The sequence below is a fragment of the Saccoglossus kowalevskii genome, chromosome 22 (assembly GCF_978046115.1).
Source record: "Saccoglossus kowalevskii chromosome 22, keSacKowa6.1, whole genome shotgun sequence".
Taxonomy (NCBI): domain Eukaryota; kingdom Metazoa; phylum Hemichordata; class Enteropneusta; family Harrimaniidae; genus Saccoglossus; species Saccoglossus kowalevskii.
Window position 1 is genome coordinate 29048368 of NC_140662.1, and position 22487 is coordinate 29070854.

Sequence of the window (22487 nt, forward strand, 5' to 3'; positions counted from 1 at the left end):
AATAAACAGTAAATCAATGAAAGATGGAAATGAGGAAAAAAAAAAAAAAAACTTATTAAAGGAGAAAAGTATTTATGTTAATTTGCCAGAAGATGTTGCTGTCTAAGGTTCGTGTTATTTTTGATAAATTGGGCAACTGGTATTTGTACATTCAGATTTGTATCACCCATTAATTTTAAAAATTTGTTGTAGTCACTCATATTCATGAAATTTATAATGTGCTTAGTAGTCTCTTCAAATAATGCTTTCCGCGATTTTTCGTAAAGGGGGCATTCAATCATGAAATGGTACTCATCTTCTACTTTGTTATTTGAACACAGTTCGCAGATCCTTTTTCCTATTTCGGTTTTTGGTTTAGTGTACCTCCCTGTTTCAATTTTTAGTTTATGATTGCTCAGACGGAACCTACTTAGACATTCACGTAGTTCAGCATTCTTTATTTTGATCACATTATTTTCTAAAGTAAATTCATTTTTGAAATTTTTGTACGTTCTCAGTTTATTTCTTCTGTTTTCTTGGTTTCTCTCTCGTTCAGTATAGTTGTTGTTTCGATAATTTGTGGTTGGTTTATTTCAGTTAACAGTGTAGTTATGACACTGTACCATTTGCTGTTTAATTGTTTGTTCATAATTGCTGACTCCCTTACCAATTCATTTGATGTATTCATTACTCTGTTGAAGTATTTAATTGTTTTTTTATGAATATGTCAAGTGGGTATTTTCCCAGTTCCCCATAAATACCCAAGATAGATGTATTCTTCCCGACTCCTAAAACAAAACGACAAAAGTTTAGGTGAATTTCTTCCACACTTGATTTGTATGTGCTTTCGTGACCCCAGATGTCACTTCCGTAAACTAGTATGGGTCTAATTAGTTTATCGAAAAGGGATAGCATTGTAAGTGGATTTAAATTTGTCTTATGTCCAAGTTTTGCTTTTGAACTACATAAAGCTTTTTGGCCTTTTAGTTTTAATGTTTTCATTGCCTCCTTAAATTTTCCGTTCGAACTTAATACAACCCCTAAATAGTTGTAGTGTCTAACCACATTAATTTCTTTACTTTCATAGAAGAAGATATGTCTAATAGACGATTATTTTTATTGAAAACCATTATTTTTGTTTTCTCTGTATTAACAGTCAGCTTCCAGTGTTTTGTGTAAGTGGAGAGATTATCTAAGCTCTTTTGTAATCCATGTTTTGTTTCTGAAAGGATGACAATGTCGTCCGCAAAGAGGCGGCACCCAACTTTACTGTTTCCCAGTGTGGGTGGATTACATGTTGCAGTATCAACAATTTCTGGTAGGTCATTAATAAACAAATTGAAAAGAGTTGGACTTAAGTTACACCCTTGTTTAACCCCAGTATGTGATGTGAATTCAGTTGTTAATCCATCATTAACCTTGACTTTATAGTTTACTTTACTGTACATGTCTTTTATAATGTTATAAATATTGCCTGTTATGCCAGATTTTAATAATTTTAAAAACATTCCTTCATGCCACACACTATCAAATGCCTTCTTAAGGTCTACCAAACAAGCATATAGTCTTTTAGGGTTTTGTTTGTTCTTATTTCCTGTAAGATCTTTTAGATTTTTGTTATGATGTAGGTACTTATTAATTATTGTTTATAAAATGAAGAGGTTTTCCGATGTGCGACAATCTCTCCTAAATCCAAATTGCTTTTTAGAAATAATATTATTTTTTTCTAGGTATGATGTTATTCTTTGGTTAATTATACTTGTAAATAATTTCCCCAGACAGCTTGATAGGGCTATGCCTCTATAGAAAGATTTGATTTTTTTCATGATTTAAAAATTGGTACTATCAGACCCGAGCTCCATGATTTGGGGAATTTAGTGCTATTATAAATGATATTAAAAAGTTTTTGCAGGGCATTGATGAGGTGTGATTGGCCGTATTTTAGAAATTCATTTGAAATCTTATCTTCGGCAGTTGCTTTGTTATATTTTAATAACTTTATTGCTTTTATGATTTCACTTTGCAGGATTGGTCCATTAATATCTGGATTATCATCCATGTCTCTCTCCAAGGCGTTTAGTTCAGAATTAATGTTATTGATTAGAGTAGTATTGTCTTCCGTTGGTGGATTTAGCAATTTATTAAAGTAATTTAACCACTCATTTGGTGTTATTGCATTATGTATTTCATTACTGTTTCTATCATCATCTAAATCTCGTAATAATTTCCAGAATTTAGAGGAATCTCCCTTTAAACTCTCAAGTTCATTTAGTTGCGAAACTTTAAATTCATTTCTCTTTTTTTATATTCCTTTTTAAAACAGAAAAATCTGCCTCTAATATACGGATCTCTTGGATATTTCTTCAGAAGAGATGAAATATTTCTAAACTCTTTTTTAAGTGACCAACAGTCTTGGTCAAACCATAATTGCTTTTTCTTTTTGGGTTTAGTATTCTTTTTCCTTTTTGGTGTTATTTTTTTGACGCAAATCAATATAGTTACTTGTCATGTGTTCAAAAAATCTTTCAACTCTCACAAATACCATGTTAACTGGGGGTTAACTAAAAGGGAACGTCTTTTGTGGACAAAAAACACGTCAGTACAAGATTATGTGTACAAGGTTAGATTTATAGAACGTACATGACTGCTTAACTCGGTGTTTTAATAATCATGTCGCATGTGAAACGCAGGAGATAAGTTAGTTCACCCATTTCTTGTTTACCGACATTTTGTCTGGAATGCGATACAGACAAAGATTAAACATTGCTGATAACAACCAAGAGGCTCGAATCCGGAAAGCTTAGATATTTTAAACTTCGTAAATAACATTCTTTTCAAGCGTAGACTTTATTCGAGTGTAATAAACGTAAGTGAAATGTATTTTAACGAGTCATAATACGCAACAACGATTCGTATACAGCATTTGTTTTATTGAAGTTTTAATGCTTTTCGACTTCACAGTGAATTATTTTAGCGTCATTTTTGAAATATCGTGCTCGATACAAGATGTTGGACAGGAAAATTGGGGTCTGTTAAAATGTTTGTTGGTTCAGTCAGGCAATGTGTGGACCAAAACATCGCCCACTATTTGAAACATCGCCCATGGGCGGGGTATCAGCCGAATTCGGTATATTTTATTAATGAAGGATCATATTGTTATGCAAATTAATACTAAAATTGCAATACTCTACATAAGACATCAGTTTATAGGATTATGGTTTAGAGTGTTGACACATTATGCATATGTAAAAATCATCTTGTGTGTGAATGGATCCATTTTCAGAGATGAAATCCAAAAAAACGATATTTTAAACATGCTGAAACCTATTCATACCTATCTGAAATGCAAAACACAGAAAATTCATTCATTCATCTATAAAAGTAACTATGACATTTCACTCAATTGAAGCAATAACCATGCTATTCATTTTTAATACCTTATAATGACAGATTTAAAATATAAGAAAATTCAAAATATTTTATGACACTATCAATCAATCATGATCCCTAAAATAAAGAAATCAAACCTTCAGACAGCAATGATCAGTTCTAAAATAAATTGTTTTTTTATACTACACCTGGGGTCTCCATTAAAATAATGAGCACTGATTGTTGTTTTTTTCTATGATGTGCATCAAATCTTAAATACAGTATTTGATCTATTTGTAGTGCATACATTTGCATAAATTACAAAGATATTCATGATAAGTCATATTTTAATGTTTTAGTATACAGCAAATTATTTATGTGCACTTTTATTGGAGATGGGCTTCTATAGACCAAATGTTATTTTCAATAATGTATTGATAATAAATAATGAATAACATCCCACACAGAGACAGAAGGAAATTCAACAAAAACAAAACCCATAAACACTGACTTTTCACATAGAAAAAGTGGGGGAGACCAATCATACCAGATTTCTGTAATCATAAAAAATCCAGTAAGACAATTAAACATGTTCAAAGCTTCACTAAATTCTGTTTATGTAAATAAATAAATCTACATCTCACACACCAGCTTTAAAAACATATTTACAAGAGTTTATTCCAAAATACATTTATCTCAGGACATGAAAAGTGGTAATACCGCACACAGCTCAAATACGTTTAAATCTATGTATATTTGTGGTAACAAACAACATCAACACTGTTGTACATAAACAATACACTGTTACTGTAAAATCTGTATTACAAGTCGCATTTCTAATAGAAGTCACGTCACACCCATTCTTTTTGAACAACTGAGAACCAAAAATCCACCATTCTCTTATGTGTAGATGCTCTAATAGAAGCCACATCCCTTTCGTTTCATTGTATCATTTTAATAAAAGTCGCGGCTTATAATACAGATTTTACATACTTTTTATTTATTTATTTATTAACACACAACATCCCCCGGAGGGGATGAAAAGGGTTACAAATCAGATATTAGTAAAAGAAAAATAACCACATAAAGAGTAAGGGAACAAAAAGGCATAAAAAAAAAAAAAAAGATAATAATTTGAATACAAGGAATGTATTACTGGCTTAGTTTATGTAGGTGCTGCTGTCTTGTATTAAAACAGTTTTTTAAATATTGCGCTAAAGGAATAGACATTTTCTCGTCACTTAGTAATGATATGAATTTATTTTCATTACTAAATTTGTCAAAATTTGGTATACGTTTATTAGCTACAATGTAAAGTTTTGATCTTATTTCGTTGTAATGAGGACAATTTATGACAAAATGTTGTTCATCTTCAACATGGCCATTGTCGCACATATTGCAGACTCTGTCTTTAAAATCCAATCCTGTATGCCGGCCTGTTTCAATTTTCAGACAGTGGTTGCCAAGTCTAAATTTTGTTAAGGATTTGCGAAGTTCACTGTTTTTCATAATTGTTAAGTAGTTTTCTTGTTCTATTTTGGTTTTAAAAAGTTTGTAGGTTCTTAGTTTATTTTTAGAATTTGATTTTTTCCTATTGTCATTATTTATTTCATTTTTCCACTCAGTTGTAAACTCTTCTTTTAATTTCTCATCAATTGTTTTTAATTTTGATAATGAGATAATATTTGTTTCATTTAAAAGATAAGAATGGTTAATATTATTTAATATCAGATCAAGTTTTTTAAACCATTTACTTTTAATAATTTTATTGACATAGTATGCTTCTTGAAGTAGAGTATTTGTGGAATTTGCAATACGATTGGCATATTTTATCATTTGTTTCTTAATAAAAGAGTCAAGAGGTAATTTTCCCAATTCACTATATATTGCCATGATTGGTGTATTTTTTGAGATACCAAGAATGTACCGATAGTATGTAAGCTGGACATCCTCTACAATTGATTTTGTAGAGCTTTCTTCTCCCCAAATGTCACTCCCATACACAATAACTGGTCTGATAAGTTTATCAAATAGTGACAGTAGTATGGACATGTCCAGATTACCAGATCCAATTTTGGTCTTTAATAAGGCTTTTATTCCTTTTCTTTTTAGGTTTTTCATTGCATCTTTAAATTTACCATTTGGACTCATAGTTAAGCCAAGATAATTGAAATCTTTAACTATATTGATTTCTTGAATATCATTATTTTTGTTTTATCTGTGTTGACAGACAACTGCCATTTTGATGTGTAGGCTGATAGTTTATCCAAACAGTTTTGTAATCCCCTTTTGGATTTTGAAAGAATCACAATATCATCTGCATAAAGAAGGCAATTAATGGGTGTGTTGTGTAACAGTGTAGGGTCACAATGATCATTATCAAAAATATCAGGCAGGTCATTAATAAATAAATTAAACAGACTTGGGCTAAGGTTGCATCCTTGTTTTACTCCGATATTTGAACAAAATGATTCTGTTAAACCATTTCTTGTTTTTACCTTATATTTCACATCACCATACATATCTTTTATAATTTTGTACATATTACCGTTTACACCATTTTTCAACAATTTATAAAAAAGACATTCATGCCAAACACTATCAAAGGCTTTTTTGAGGTCTACAAAGCAGGCATAAATTTTATTTGATGTTTTCAATTTATTTTTATCATTTGCCTGATGGATGATCTCCTTGTCCTGATGGAGGTATTTATTAATAATAGTTTTCAGGATAAACAGATTGTCTGTTGTCCGACAGTCTTTCCTGAATCCAAATTGTTTATTAGAGAGGATATTATTTTTTTCTAGATATGAAACTAGTCTTGTGTTTAAAATACTATTAAATAATTTACCTAAACAACTTGAAATTGCTATTCCCCTGTAATTAGAAGGATTCAATTTTGATCCAGATTTGTGCAAGGGTACAATAAGACTAGTATTACAATACTATATCACAAATAGTCAAGCAGTAATAACACCTGCAATATTACATATGCTGAACCTATAAACGTTACGTCAGAATACATATACTGTCGCTGTATCAACAACGTATAATGGTGGGTAGTTTGTCACGTCATGATCAGTCAGTGGTTATATCACACTGCTATGCCTAATGTTATATTGAGAAACCTCTGTTTTCCAACCATAATCACTCTGATTAATCTATCATCAAAGTATCACCTTATTAGGTAATACTCATTAGAAACCCAAACATCAATATACATACACTATGCTCCAGGTATCACAGATACTACATAGAGACTACGTTAAGTATTAACAACTCATGAATCTCACTGGGCAGTTCCTGACTTAATAAACAAAACACATGATAGGAACACGCAAGTATTGCTAACACATTGATAATCAACAATAATATCAAATATAAGATAAGATACAATGCAAGCAAAAAACTAGTTAACTAAGCATGTATTAAACAAGAATATCACTTATAGTAATGAAATTTACAAAAGTCTCAACACATCAAATGTTCACAACCATTAATAAGGTGTGCCATCTGTTGTATGCTGAACGGAATATTTCTGTCACTTAAGCAGCGCGCGCACGCACACACACACACACACACACACACACACACACACACATACTTGTATTGCAATATGTTCCGAGGACTCCATTGGATTAACTTTTAATATAGTTGAATTAACTTTTAATATAGTTGTGATATGAACTTGATTAAAACGCGTTCCTATATAGGGTTGCGTTTTAATTGGAGTTTAATTAAACTCAATTACAATGCAATACAATGGAGAATTGCATTTTAATTAAGTTTAATTAAACAAGAGTTGAATATCCCGTGACTGAACATAGAAATGTTTGCGAAGCTTAGGTTTAGTATCGGGGTAAGGTATGGTATAATTATATTAATATTAATATAACGTGAACCATACCTTCCCCCGATACTAAACCTAAGCTACGCAAAACGTATTAATAATCGAATTAACTATTAATATAAAATATGTTTTCCGAGGACTATGAAAAAGGTCCTCGGAAGGTGTGTATGTCCTCGGAAGTAGCTATATATCTGTATTTTTGTCCTCGCAACATATAGCAATCCAAGTACATACACACACACACACACACACACACACACACACACACACACACACACACACACACACACACACACACACACACTAGAACTGTTGATGACTGATAGTTGAATTTCTCTTCAAACACATGTACACTCCAAAGAAAGTGAATAATCAGTTGGAACAGGGACAAAAATGTCCAAGTATTTGATAAAGCAGTTGTGATGTAACTTGTGATTTCTCAGTTTTGAGAATCATGGCCCATATCCGGAGACATTAACGTATTTATAAAATACGAGTTCAGGATGAGTTCTCCGAGAAGACCAAATCAATTCAAGAATGGTGTTCTCAAATTATTGGCAATGTTTCCGGCATCGGATCTGCAGATTGTGTTAAGTACTGGGCGTCGCCATTTTGGCACAGGGACTTGCACCTCAATAATGGATTACGAGAGGATGTAATCCCCCACGGCATCTCAAGATTCTGACGAATTCATAATCCTGAAAACCAATGGAATCCTTATTACTTCTGGATCAGAATCATACATGCAAGGGTTTTTCTAAACCGAGGAACAGGGGTGCAGCGCCGTGATACTCTTGGCTGGTGCCCTCTTACCGAATTGCCGATTGAACTTTCAAGTCATAAATATATTTCTTGAGCCACGCACTTCCGTGCTGCTATACAACATGAAATCTTTCTCAAATATATTTTTCTCCATGAAAACTTCTCAGCAACACCATCTGACAGTGTGTCTGGACACCAAATACACTAAAATTACTCCAAAAATATTTCAGTGGCGATAGATACACTGTTAAAATGGCGCAGAAACCTTCTGATATACCCTCACACTTCCCCTGTGCAGGCTCCCCAAGCAATTGCAAATTATTCTCACTGCAACCAAGTTCTGAACTAAAAAGCAACTGACGGCTGTAAAACTAACTCAATTTGTTTTGCAATATTAATAAAACATGCAGAATTAAGCGGATAATTACTATACACATCCCCAAAAATGCAAAATTTCAGACAAACAAAACCATCCTACTCAAGGTTGGTCTACAGGAAAATTTTCAAACATGTGATACAATAGAGTTTTACCATCTTGACCGAATTGCCATCATGTACTCTGGAAATTGCATCTCACCTAAATTAATTTCTGTGTCATTTTTACTTTTGATAAGGACTGAACCAACAGCAATCTACACAGGAGGTTTCCAATCAAGCAAATAACGTCATGGTTACACATAGACATCATTCAACAGACTTTTATAATAAAGCATAGAGCATTACATGTATGTATATAACCCTGATAATTAAATATGGTCACAACAGGTCATCACAATCTTTATACTGGTACCTCAATTACAGAAATTAATATGAATACATATCACTGTACAAAGGTTTTAATCTTTATATTACATGCATTTTATTTTGTGAATCTTCATGTAAATCTTTCTGATGTAAAATAAATAAAATTTCTCAGAAGCCAACCTGGACTACCAGTTTGCAGAGCTGCTAGTTCTATGGTAATACTTAGTAGTCTATATCAGAGCTTGCAACCACATAAAAACAAATATATAAAATTTCAACTTATTCGTGTAAGACAACCATAATTGTTGTATTTTGTAAGCAGTTCAAAATTGTTAATTACTGGTATTCATTTGCATAAGCTTCGGTTGTTTGTTTCATTTCTCCACTGCGCATGTTTATTGTAGCCCATTTGCTTCGTTCTGTTTATATGCACTGTTTACATCGCACACTGTTCATGCCCAGTCATTTCTGTTCGGGCTATTTTCACCCACCCACCCATTTTTTTTCTAGTGGTCATGCCAGCTCGCTTTTCTATCATTTAGTATTAGTATTAGTATGTTTTTTTTTTTCGAGTGCTCTTTATCGATTTGTCACAGTTCTGTTTTAAGATTCGTTTATTTTGTTTTTTCTCTCAAGCTTTTTGCCTTTTAGTGCTTGATTTTGCTGTATGTCAGAAATGGAATTTTAGATTAAACAGAACAAAACTAACTTTTTATTTTCTTTTGCCGCCAATTCGCTTGTGTCGGGTTTGTTCTCTGCCATTGAATAATTATGAATTTATTGTAGTCTGGTATGAATACTTGGGTCAACAATCGAGTGTATGCAAGAGTTCATGTTAGTTCAAGTATGAGATATCACTAAATGATGATAATCGTATAGTTTCATATTTACATTAAAGACTACTGGGAAAATTTTTTAGTGATCTAGCAAGCACCTATACAGCTGAGCCTTGTTAGAGGGCAAAATTACAACACATGACATCCATGCATGCCAAATACAACACCAATATAATAGCTCATTGAACCATCAGTCCATTAACAAATCCTTGACTTAAAATTCATTGGGGTCAAATAAGGCCAATAATTGTTGAGCTATATTGTAGTGAGAGACCCCACATGAATACTTTGATATCTTTTAAATATAAAATATTGCTGGCAATTTTAGAAGTTTAGCTCTGAAATTGTTAGCACTCACAAAATTGAAAAGATCAAGCCCTGTGTATTGGTGGCTTATATACAAACTTACAGTGTGATTGGTGACTAAGTGTTAAAGGCTTGTGTTTACGATGGCTAGTTATTCAAGTCAAGCTATAAACAGCTCCAATAAAACTGACTTTAGGTCACTATATAGTCACATATTACATGTAGCTGTATGTGACTATAAACACTACAGCATTGATTTTATGAGTAAAAATAATGTATGTGTGGAGATTTCCTGCATGCAAAGTCACATAAGCTGGAAATGCACATATAAATATATTTAGCTCAATTAGTCGTGTATGCACTTATGTAAACAGAGGTATTTCTGTGGTCAAAATAAGTACTGTAAAATCTGTATTAGAAGCTGCGACTTCTATTAAAATGGTACAATGCAACAGATAGGATGCAGCTTCTATTAGAACATCTACACATACGAGAAACAATGAATTTTTGGTTCTCAATTGTTTAAAAAGAATAGGTGTGACTTCTATTGGTGATGCGGCTTCTCATACAGATTTTACGGAAATATTTTAATGATTCAGTATATGCAATTTCAAATAAAGTAAATATGTTACACCACCAAGAAACTAGGATTATCAGCCCAGTCGTCTGACATAGGGCTTTAAACATGGATTGCATTTATATTCTGAATCAAAAGTTACTCTTCCCTAGCAACCCCTTGACCTAATAATCATTTCTACAAAAGGGCACTTTGTGCAAATACACCAGTGATAAACTCAGAGTATTGGTGTAATTCACACTGATAATATTAGTGAAATACACATCACATGTATCAGGGCTACTTTAACCCATTCAGCAAGTGGCTAAGCAAAAATAAATATGGCCAAATGCTTTAAGATATCACTTTGAGGTATTTTGCATGTTTGAATTTCAGGACAGTGATTTCAAGATTACGCTTCGCTAAAAGTTTGTTCAACCTAGCGAGAACTTTGTACATTGTCCACGTCATTGTCACAGTTGTTACTGTAAAATCTGTATTACAAGCTGGGGCTTCTATTAAAATGGTACAATACAACAGATAGGATGCTGCTTCTAATTAAAGCATCTACACATATGAAAAATGGTGAATTTTTGGTTCTCAATTGTTCAAAAAGAATGGGTGCAGCTTCTATCAGGGATGCTGTTTTTAATGCAGATTTTATGGTAGCTATTGTAAAAACAGAATGACTGAATTATATTCAAGTAGAGTAGTCAAAAATATCTTTATCCGAGTATTTTGATCACAATATACAGACGAAGATTCAAAGACAGGTGGTCTTAATATGCAGGTTGAAGTATTTAATTATGGATTGCCAACCCATACATTTGACATAATATTTATTCAGAAAATAACAGAGGAACACATTTATTTGTGTTTATCAAAATCAAATAAGTTGACTGGAGATATTAAAAAATTATTTTAGATACCAAAATTATAATTAGCATTCTATTATAAAACAATTTTTATTATCTACATGTGAATCTGCAAAAATATTGCTGAAAAGATAGTCTCATAAGACAGGTGTTTTTAGTACATGGTATTCATAACCAGACATGCATAAATCAAGAGAATACCTATAATCCCTAAAACACCAAGTCTAATTATGTTGAATGTAGTTAGTTGTCCATAACTGTAGTTTATATACTTGTTACTTTAATAATCATTTTATGCTGCCCCTACCACTAACCCCTGCACATATTAGGCCAAATAAAACAAATTTTGTGTTTGTAGTATTAAACAGGGTAGGTAGGGTTTGTTGTACCAGAAATTACATCAAAGGGATAGATTTGCTTTGCAGAGTATATATACACATGTACATGTGTGTCTATGGTCAAAATTAGTCATCTTAATGATTGAGGAATGCAATTGTTGGTTTACATGCACTATTACAACATTGGTGGAATGACCAGAGCTAAATTACATAGAAATAAATACATTCATACTCATCTGCATTGAAATAAACTTTTCAATCTCTCCCACAATTATGACTCCATTGTAGGTAGGGTTACCGGAAATACAGGATGTATTTATACGACCTTATAAATACCTAAGATAATTTATTACAATTTGTTGTTTGTTACATAATAAAGTTTTTTACCAAGAAGAAATACTGTTTTGAAGAAAAACATCTGGAAAATGCTAAAAGAACATTTTTTGGACAATTTCCATAGAAATTGGTGTTAAAACCTTATTTAAAATAACACTTTGGAAAGAGTTCCTCAAGACTCACAACCCTCCTTGAACTCTAACCCTCTTGAAAGGGGGGCACATAGAATTAAAATGGGGGGGCACAGGAGGGACATGGTTAAGATCAGGTTTAGGATCAGAGTTATCACGAGGGGGCCCTAAGGAATTCTTACCAATTATTTCACTAGCAAGTGTATTTTGACTTTTATTATGGTACAGCACAGTCAATTAAACTAAAAGAATCTTTAATATTGGAGCAAGATTGTTTTTTTGTAATTTCCATGAATACAACCAAATTTGTCATCACTGTTTTATCCAGGATGTTCAAGTCAGGTTACAGGATACCTTACAATACTACTGAGTAGGGCCACTAATTTACATAGCAATATAAATAATTTAATGCATCTTGAATTTTTTCATGAGACTGAGTAGGTGGGCTCAGACACGCCTACATGTATTTCCTGCGAAAAGTAACATGTTAAACAGAAAAATTAATTTCAATCCTTAACACTATCATCTATTTTTACAATCACTGATTCAATATTGCAATAGAGTATCAAATCCAATAAATGTTTTTCAACTTACACAACATTTTAAAAATGCTATTTAACATTAGGCATATTTAAGATGAATGAATGAATGGATGAAGTTTATTTCACTATAAAACATATATACAGATAATAATATACATATGAAGTTGATGTATAAACAAATAGTAAATAAAATATAGTAAATAAGTGTAAAATTTGAATTTTAAATATATATATATTTTTAGATATTATAGTATAGTATATTTTATTTGACACAAAAAAATGCATGGAAAATACATAATCTATGGCCAATATACATTACTTTATAAGCACACAAACAAATAAACACTGTAAAAATATAAAATAAATATTAGAAAAAATGTTAAATATTAAAAGTTTAATTTTTGTTTTCTGGTAAAATATCATTGATGAATTTTCCCAGGCTGTTGGTAATGAAACCATCATTTGAACTTAAAATTTGTTTGAACATGTTTTGTTCTGATAATGTTAGTAAACTATCATTATACAATGACAAAGTATTAATAAATTGTGTACGACTAGTTATTAACCTTTGGTTCTTACAAACCAATAATGCATGTATTTCATCACCAATAGCCTTGTCTTCACACAAATTACAAATTCTTTCCTCTGAAGGCATGCCTTTGTATCTTAACCTTTCAATTGGCAGTGTATGAGCAGAGATTCTAAATTTGGTTATACTTGTTCTATGACTAATGTTTTTTACAAGTTCTAGATATGGCTCAAATTCATATTTTGATTTAAATTATTATTTTCTGTTTTTGGAGGGCTGGCAACCACTGGTTATCAATATAGGTTTTCTGTAATTTCATTTTTGTTTGTATACTATTGAACTCTGCATTATCATGTACATTTGTTATTTCCTGTAATTTGTTCACAAATGCTATCCAGGTGTTGCCATTTACCGGTAGTTTGCTTTCTGACTTGAATGCACATTAAACCAAAGGGCTGCATTCTGAATTAAATATTCTCCTTTGGTATATATATTTATATATATATATATAAATATATATAAATTAATATACTGTAAAGGGATTAATTATTCACTGGGTTTTAATTTGGCTTATTTCGCTGACTGGAAAATGTGCTAAATAAAACCCAGTGAATATGTAAAATTTAGCATAGAACACATTATCTAAATGATAAAACCGTGAATTTAAAACCCACTAAATATGTCTGAAATAGTAAATCAGTGAAATTTAAACCCAGTGAATATTAGTCATTTTACAGTATATATATTTTATATAAATTGCTTATAGTGAAAATCAAGGAAATAGTTCCCTAGAACTAGTCTAGTCCATGACCCTGTGAGATGATATTACAATGGCGTGATTTGTATTACATATATTTCCGAATTATTGTATTTCATGAACCAATAAGTAAATACTTGAACCGCAACTCAAAAATAATCCAAATCTGAACTCAAGACTGGACCCAACTTTATAAACATGATACAGTTTAAACACACTACATGCATCAACATGTATATCAAATCATACAACTATATGTAACTACTCTTTAATATACTTCTCAAGGATTGTTACAGGGAATCCAGGGACACCCTTGTTTACGATGTTCCCCCTAACCTGAATTGTTACATGGGTTCCCCTAACCTGAATTGTTACATGGGTTCCCCTAACCTGAATTGTTACATGGGTTCCCCTAACCTGAATTGTTACATGGGTTCCCCTAAGCTGAATTGTTACATGGGTTCCCCTAACCTGAATTGTTACATGGGTTCCCCTAACCTGAATTGTTACATGGGTTCCCCTAACCTGAATTGTTACATGGGTTCCCCTAACCTGAATTGTTACATGGGTTCCCCTAACCTGAATTGTTACATGGGTTCCCCTAACCTGAATTGTTACATGGGTTCCCCTAACCTGAATTAATAAATGGGTTCCCCTAACCTGAATTAGTACATGGGTTCCCCTAACCTGAATTGTTACATGGGTTCCCATAACCTGAATTAATACATTGGTTCCCCTAACCTGAATTGTTACATGGGTTCCCCTAACCTGAATTGTTACATGGGTTCCCCTAACCTGAATTGTTACATGGGTTCCCCTAACCTGAATTGTTACATGGGTTCCCCTAAGCTGAATTGTTACATGGGTTCCCCTAACCTGAATTGTTACATGGGTTCCCCTAATCTGAATCGTTACATGGGTTCCCATAACCTGAATTGTTACATGGGTTCCCCTAACCTAAATTAATAAATGGATTCCCCTAACCTGAATTGTTACATGGGTTCCCCTAACCTGAATTGTTACATGGGTTCCCCTAACCTGAATTAATAAATGGGTTCCCCTCACCTGAATTGTTACATGGGTTCCCCTAACCTGAATTTTTACATGGGTTCCCCTAACCTGAATTAATAAATGGGTTCCCCTAACCTGAATTGTTACATGGGTTCCCCTAACCTGAATTGTTACATGGGTTCCCCTGACCTGAATTGTTACATGGGTTCCCCTAACCTGAATTAATAAATGGGTTCCCCTAACCTGAATTGTTACATGGGTTCCCCTCACCTGAATTGTTACATGGGTTCCCCTAACCTGAATTGTTACATGGGTTCCCCTAACCTGAATTGTTACATGGGTTCCCATAACCTGAATTGTTACATGGGTTCCCCTAACCTGAATTGTTACATGGGTTCCCCTAACCTGAATTGTTACATGGGTTCCCCTCACCTGAATTGTTACATGGGTTCCCCTAACCTGAATTAATAAATGGGTTCCCCTAACCTGAATTGTTACATGGGTTCCCCTCACCTGAATTGTTACATGGGTTCCCCTAACCTGAATCGTTACATGGGTTCCCCTCACCTGAATTGTTACATGGGTTCCCCTAACCTGAATTGTTACATGGGTTCCCCTAACCTGAATCGTTACATGGGTTCCCCTAACCTGAATCGTTACATGGGTTCCCCTAACCTGAATTGTTACATGGGTTCCCCTAACCTGAATTGTTACATGGGTTCCCCTAACCTGAATTGTTACATGGGTTCCCCTAACCTGAATTGTTACATGGGTTCCCATAACCTGAATTGTTACATGGGTTCCCCTAACCTGAATTGTTACATGGGTTCCCCTAACCTGAATTGTTACATGGGTTCCCATAACCTGAATTGTTACATGGGTTCCCCTAACCTGAATTGTTACATGGGTTCCCCTAACCTGAATTGTTACATGGGTTCCCCTAACCTGAATTGTTACATGGGTTCCCCTAACCTGAATTGTTACATGGGTTCCCCTAACCTGAATCGTTACATGGGTTCCCCTAACCTGAATTGTTACATGGGTTCCCATAACCTGAATTGTTACATGGGTTCCCCTGGAGATGGAAATCAACAAAATTAACTAGAGAAAGACAACTATGACATTATAACAAAGCAGTCAACACAAGTTATGCATGTTACCAAAAATTGATGGCCTTCGGAATTCTTAAAGTATGCGAACATTAAAGTAAAGAAAGTACTTAAAAAAACATAGTCACACACTGGACACTGGCACCTGGTCTTATTCATGGAGTGGAATAACTCCAATACATAAAAAGAATGACAACATAGATGCAAACACTATATTAAGGCAAATATTAGGAAATAGTGTTATAGCAAAGGTCTTTAACATGACAATCAATCAAGATATTTCAAATTATCTGAAAACAAATATGATAATACATCCATCCAAGCCATGCAGTTTTAAAAGTAAAAATCATATTGTACCGATAGATCACATATTAACACTACACAGACTTGTATCCAACACACTTTAGACAGGCACAAAATTTCATTTGACACATTTTACAAATCTGTCAACTTTTGATTGACCAGCAACTATTATTTTGCATTTCAATATAGATTCTGGACAGACACTTCATTTTCTGGCTCTAACCCTGTTACACACTGTGATAAAATTACAAAACGAAGAAGAAAAAAGTCTACTGCTGTTCCATGTCAGAAAAGGCATGTATACCAACATGGACTTTATTTGTAAACTTTGATAATTTTATCAACCCCACTTTCAAGTTGGACAATAGAGCTGTTTACTAAGCCTAACATATATATTCATGAATAATAATAACAGTCTTTATTGCATCCTTAAAAATACGATGTTTTTACCAGTCTACAGCAATAATGTAATAAAAGAAAGTTTGCATAGATTAGTCAATGAGATAAAAGTAATAGTAAATGAAAGTATCTAGTAATGAGTTTATAAAGAATTTTCATTTCCGGTCTGTAAATATTCTTCTTTAATTATATTCTAGTTATTATTGCTGATCAAATAAATATAAATGTTTTTTGTTTATTATCTATTTCTTTACAGAGTCCAATATTTTCCTTCATGTCACCTTGATAATTGTTGTAGAGATGACAATCCATGAATAAATATAATTGATATTATTCGTCTTCAGGTTTATTAAGAGGACAGTTTATATTTAATATGTTCTAAGCTTCGTTTTTTCTTTAATTTCAATGTTATCTTTTTTTTAGCACATTTGTAATTTGTTTTGAATCCTGTGTTAAATTGTTTCCCATTACAAATTTGTTTAATTTCTGAATTTAAATACCCCATGATAAGTTTGACTTCATCTGTTCTTGAAACGCTAGTTTTGTTAAATTATTTTCTGGAAGATCTTAATACTAGACCAGTAATTAATAAGATTTATTTCAATATCAAGAAGTAATGGAAATTCTCCCAGCTCTACTCTACATGCAATATTTGTGGAAAAAATTGTTTAGATTCACTAGTTTAGATGAACTTTTTCTGTTGTTTTATCCCATTTATTGTTATCTAAGATTTCCATTCCCCAAATTTCTGCACCATGTAATAAGACAGTTTTTACACATGAATGACTTCATTGAGTTACTTGACGAAATAAAAATGTTAGCTCCAGAACTACATGGAATAATGACAAGAATGGGCACAGGATTACAAAAGGCAATAAATTTCCTATACACATGCTTCAACACAATCGTAAATACAATAAAAGACACAAACACAGAATTTTAGAAACAAAAAATGGATGGAGAGCAGGCACATAAAATTTCAACCAAGAAGACATTAAAAATTACAGAATACACTATTGTGGTGTCACATTTAAATACAATGGAACAATACAAACCATGGCAAACAGACAAAGCAAACAAGGTCCAGAGAGTACAATCACATGTATATACCAGCAACACAAACAATATTAAAATCAAGTTTTGAACATCACTACCTGGTATTCAAATACTGATCTATGCCAGTGAAATCCAGGGAATAGTAGATATAATAAAATATCTTGGGATAAACAGAACAAGAGAAGTTTCACATCAAATTTTGCAGAAATGTTCTCAATCTAAACAATAAGTAAAGTAAAACGACTATGCAGCCATAAAATACTACAACCATATTGAAAAACAACAAGAAAGCAACTTAGCACACATGAAGAATAATACATATGTTCACGGTTACTAAAAAAGACGGTTAGGAAACGAACCATGTTCTTTTCATTGGATGCGTGTCATGGGTAAACATTTGAAACAAAAGACGTACTCATCTGTGATAAATCATTAACATAAAATGTAGACAGGAAATCAATTTTCCCAGAGTTCATTGCAATCAACAACTGCACGCCATTTCATTGTGTCTCTGTCAATACTTTCAAGTAATACTAAAGTGTAAGTTGTTCCAGTGAATCCTGACAAAACCTGTCGCTCGGTTTAAACTCAATACAAATTTGCCTGTCTTGTGTGGCATTTTCGTTTCTAAAGAACAAGATCGGCAGAAAACTGAAATAAAAAAACCAACAAAACATGATCAGAAAAAAATTTTGTTGGAAATAAACAAAATATGCCATAAGATAACTGAAATAACCCGTCCATGCTCTACAAAATGCATGTAAGCAGACCAAATGTGCAACAACAGGCAGTTCCAATGAAATTAAGAACGATTGATTTGGCGAAGAGACTGCTAGAAAGTTGTACCGACAGTTCAATGTGTTCAAAAATTGTCGCGTGGACAAAAACCGCATTTAACGGCACGCTGAATATTGCAACATGAAAAATTTACCAAAAAACTGAAACAAGGACAGACAAGAACAATTAAACAGGCATATTATGAAACTGGCAGAAAATGTTGAATACATTTTCAACGATTTCTACGGCGTCTACAAAAAAAGTGTTACGACTTTAAACAAAATGGCTGATACAGTGACGCGAAAGCAAAACGATAAAATTTACTCTAATAAGCCCCCAAATCGCACACAACCTTCATAAGTACGCACAGTAGTGTCCTAAAAATTCATTTGTTAGTATTTTTTATAATATAATGTATTTTAAATTAGTGGCTTAGGGGTTAGAATTTTCGTCACTTTTTCTTCCGGGACCCAAGCTTACTTTCATGACAACAGTGAAAACGATAAATGATGATTCTCGATTCTGAATGTTATCACAGTCACAAAGAGTACTCATCTGAAATGTACGTGTAGTTCTTCGTAGAGCTTGTGCACTAAACGTGGATATTCTATCGAAAACTAGCTTAAAATTTCAAATTCGCGGAACATCAAGTGATCGACACAAAAGTGAAACAAAATGGTGGGCCTTGAAATCTCAAGCAATAGAGGGCGTACACAGCGCGACACGCATCCTTGAGGAATTAGGCAGATTCACACCTTTTAACAATAGCGTTTCCTAACCGTCTTTTTTAGTAACCGTGATATGTTGGATCAAAGCTAACAAAGCAGCAACAAAATCCAAAAACATCTAAATTTGAAAAATAACATCACACATGCAGCATATGCATCATCAACTAGTAACTTAATTTATTACAGCAGCATTTGAAACAATGAAAATAGAGGACAAAATGCAAAATTACGAAAATACAGTATTTTCAAAAGCAGAATCACAATTTATCTTATTAATAGCAAAAAGTATGTCAGAGCAATAGAACAATTCAGAACATATAACCATCAACTAGCAATAAAAACAGGTTACCATACAAAACCCAAAACACCAACTGAACAGAGACTACCCCAGTATATACACATGACAATGATTGTCAATTATATACTGAACACGGGAATAAAATACAGAAAATCAACTAAGATTTTCATAACAAAAAATTAGAAGTAAACATAAATAACAGTTTAAGTACATTATTAAAAAATCAAATATCACAATATTATTTGACACTATTTAGCCAGTATTAGCAAACACCCAGTTCAAACTTGAATCAACCATTCTACCGGTATGATGTATTTTGCTTTTGTTTTTAATTTTGCTTGATTGATTTTACTTACCAAAAAAAAGAAGAATGGATGAATTTATAATATTTCGTTATGTATTCTGGGCTCTCTCTGGAATTTGCTAGGTAACAGTAAATTTACTAATCGAGAAAAAAAAGTATTAGTAAACTTTGTCTGGAAACTGTGGAGCATTTTCCCGCGACCGAGCACAACGGGGAAGAGAGAAGGAGAGGGAGGTGTCCCCTCTGTCGTCCGCCGAAAACAAGAACAGCATGCTGAAAATGGTGCTTGCTGGTGCAACCTGAGCTCTAATTTTGTGTGTAATTTTATGACATCAAATTAGGCAGTCTGCTCCACAAAATGTACCATTTATGATGGTACAACAAAATATGCAATGTAGACACCAGAACCTTTATTTGAATAACTCAGTATTAATTAAACATATTCATGATAAGCTCACATTGTTAACAGAGGGGAAAATAGTCATCATTCAAAAGTTCACTTTTTAAGTTCACTGCCTAGAACACAAGTCATCCTGTGAATAAATGTTCACGGGAAATTTCTCAGAAAAAACTCTATGCAATCAATATTATTATTATTATATTATTATTAAGTAATCTCCCGTGCTCGCTCATCATGCAAACCCGCATGTTGACGTTTATGACGACACAAAATGACTATTTATTTTCATCGAAATTTCTGAATTAAAGTGAAAAAGTAACTAAAGTAACTTTCGGTCTTGTAACTCGATCTCAATGCTAAGAATGCCCGGTAAGAATGTTACACAAATTATAGTATTTTTCGATCGATTCGCATTGTCTCACCTTCCATTAGCTGTGGAATCATAGCCCTATGTTGCTGACCGCATTATTTACGTGACAGACACAGGCCGGCCCATGTTCGACATACAACAACAAAAATAAAAAACAAGACGTCCTAATGAAATTGGTAGGGCAAAATTAGATTGTATGTCGCACCAAAGAGCTACGGAACCGCAGCTAACCTTCCATTATTTCTGAAATCGTGCTGCAGTACGATCAACTTTCTGTTTCTTGGTGCTGTCAGGGTTAGGACACCCACGGGTTTCTGGTTCTGAACACGATTTAGCGGTTTCTCCATCTCGTCGTGAAAAATACTCGTCGAGCAGTTGTCTGCTCCGTTTTGACGTAGCCTCCATTTTCAATAAATAAACAAATCACGTGTTTTGATAAGGGCGACATGAAACCGTCCCATACTGAGAGTAAAGTCGCGGAGTATCTTGAAACACATGTCGACTAAACTACGCATGTGCAATGACACCAAAATAACTTTAGAGTGGAAAAATACAGTTCCGTGTTGATCGCGATCACCATGTAGCAATTGTTGCAATCTTAGAAGTAACAGGACATTGTTTAACTTTAAAATGGCAATCACTCAAACCGTAACACGCGTGATGATCACAGTCGAGTCTTGAAAATTAAATGAGGGCGATTTGCGAGGGTATTTTATACAAAATGTGTTCGTAAATCCTACTAATAGATATTTATTTTGTTCGTAAATCTTGTCCAAATTTCATAATTTACGACATTTGCGAGCGACAGCGAGAGCACAGGTATTCATAATTTTGTATTTCTGATTGCATCTAAATTAATCTAACACTGAAATTGTGTTAAATTTTTTTGAAAAAAAAAAGAATATCTAGTTTCTTGAATGTCCATCTTGGGCGTACTTTATGTCACAACATTATTTTTTGAAGATTAGCTTACTGTCTACAGAGCTCTAATGAAGCACCACGACCGTATACTGAACAAAGGTAGGCACTGTCAGAAAGCAAACAACTTAAACCAACCCTGGGAAGCATAGAAACGTAGATGATAAAAAGATTAATTTTGACTGAAAAAAAGGAACTCAAGTAGGACTTATTTGGCTGCAGTTTATTACTCCATGATTATATCAATCCAAAAATATTCTAGATTTTAATTCGCACACAAGAAAATATAATTTCCATTTGTATGTGATTAATCTATAATTATGAAAACAGTTTCACAAGCTGGCTGTCCAAAATGGGGTTAGGGGTTTTGAGGTTTTGGCAGCAGTTACACAATTGTTAAAATTGCTGTGATACCGTTGAGCCTCTTCTCTTGGGGTCTATAGTCAAACCTATGGTAATAAACATTTCTTTCAGAGTTGTTTCTTTAATTAATTAAACACGGCCAAGAGTTGACACTAATTCAATATAAACATAAACAATACAACTCTACTGAATTCTCTGAAAACATTAATTATTAGAAACAAGTACACAATTTGGCAATCGTTGACACTGGTTGCTTTTTGTCATGGTTACTCTTCCCCCACAGCGTTATAAATACGTACGATGATGCGGGCCTCATTAGTATTCAAAACTAGGCTGTGTACGTGTATCACTATGCACTGAACGAAGTCAGCCAGACAAACACGCACCTCAGCGATGTAAATCTGATCCGATCAGAAGAGGAAGCACGTTCAATGCCACCAAATAGGTCCACACGAATTAAAGCATAATAATTTTTGGAAACAGTCATATACAAAAGGAACAAATTAGGAAATTTGGTTGAATTTATCGTTCAGCAACTCGT

General features: G+C 33.3%; 1 protein-coding gene across 1 annotated transcript in view; it reads right to left on the reverse strand.

The window, feature by feature from the left end:
• LOC100372733 (band 3 anion transport protein-like) overlaps nt 1-22487 on the reverse strand; it is a 67143-nt gene that overhangs the window by 44360 nt on the left and 296 nt on the right. The window lies entirely within an intron of this gene.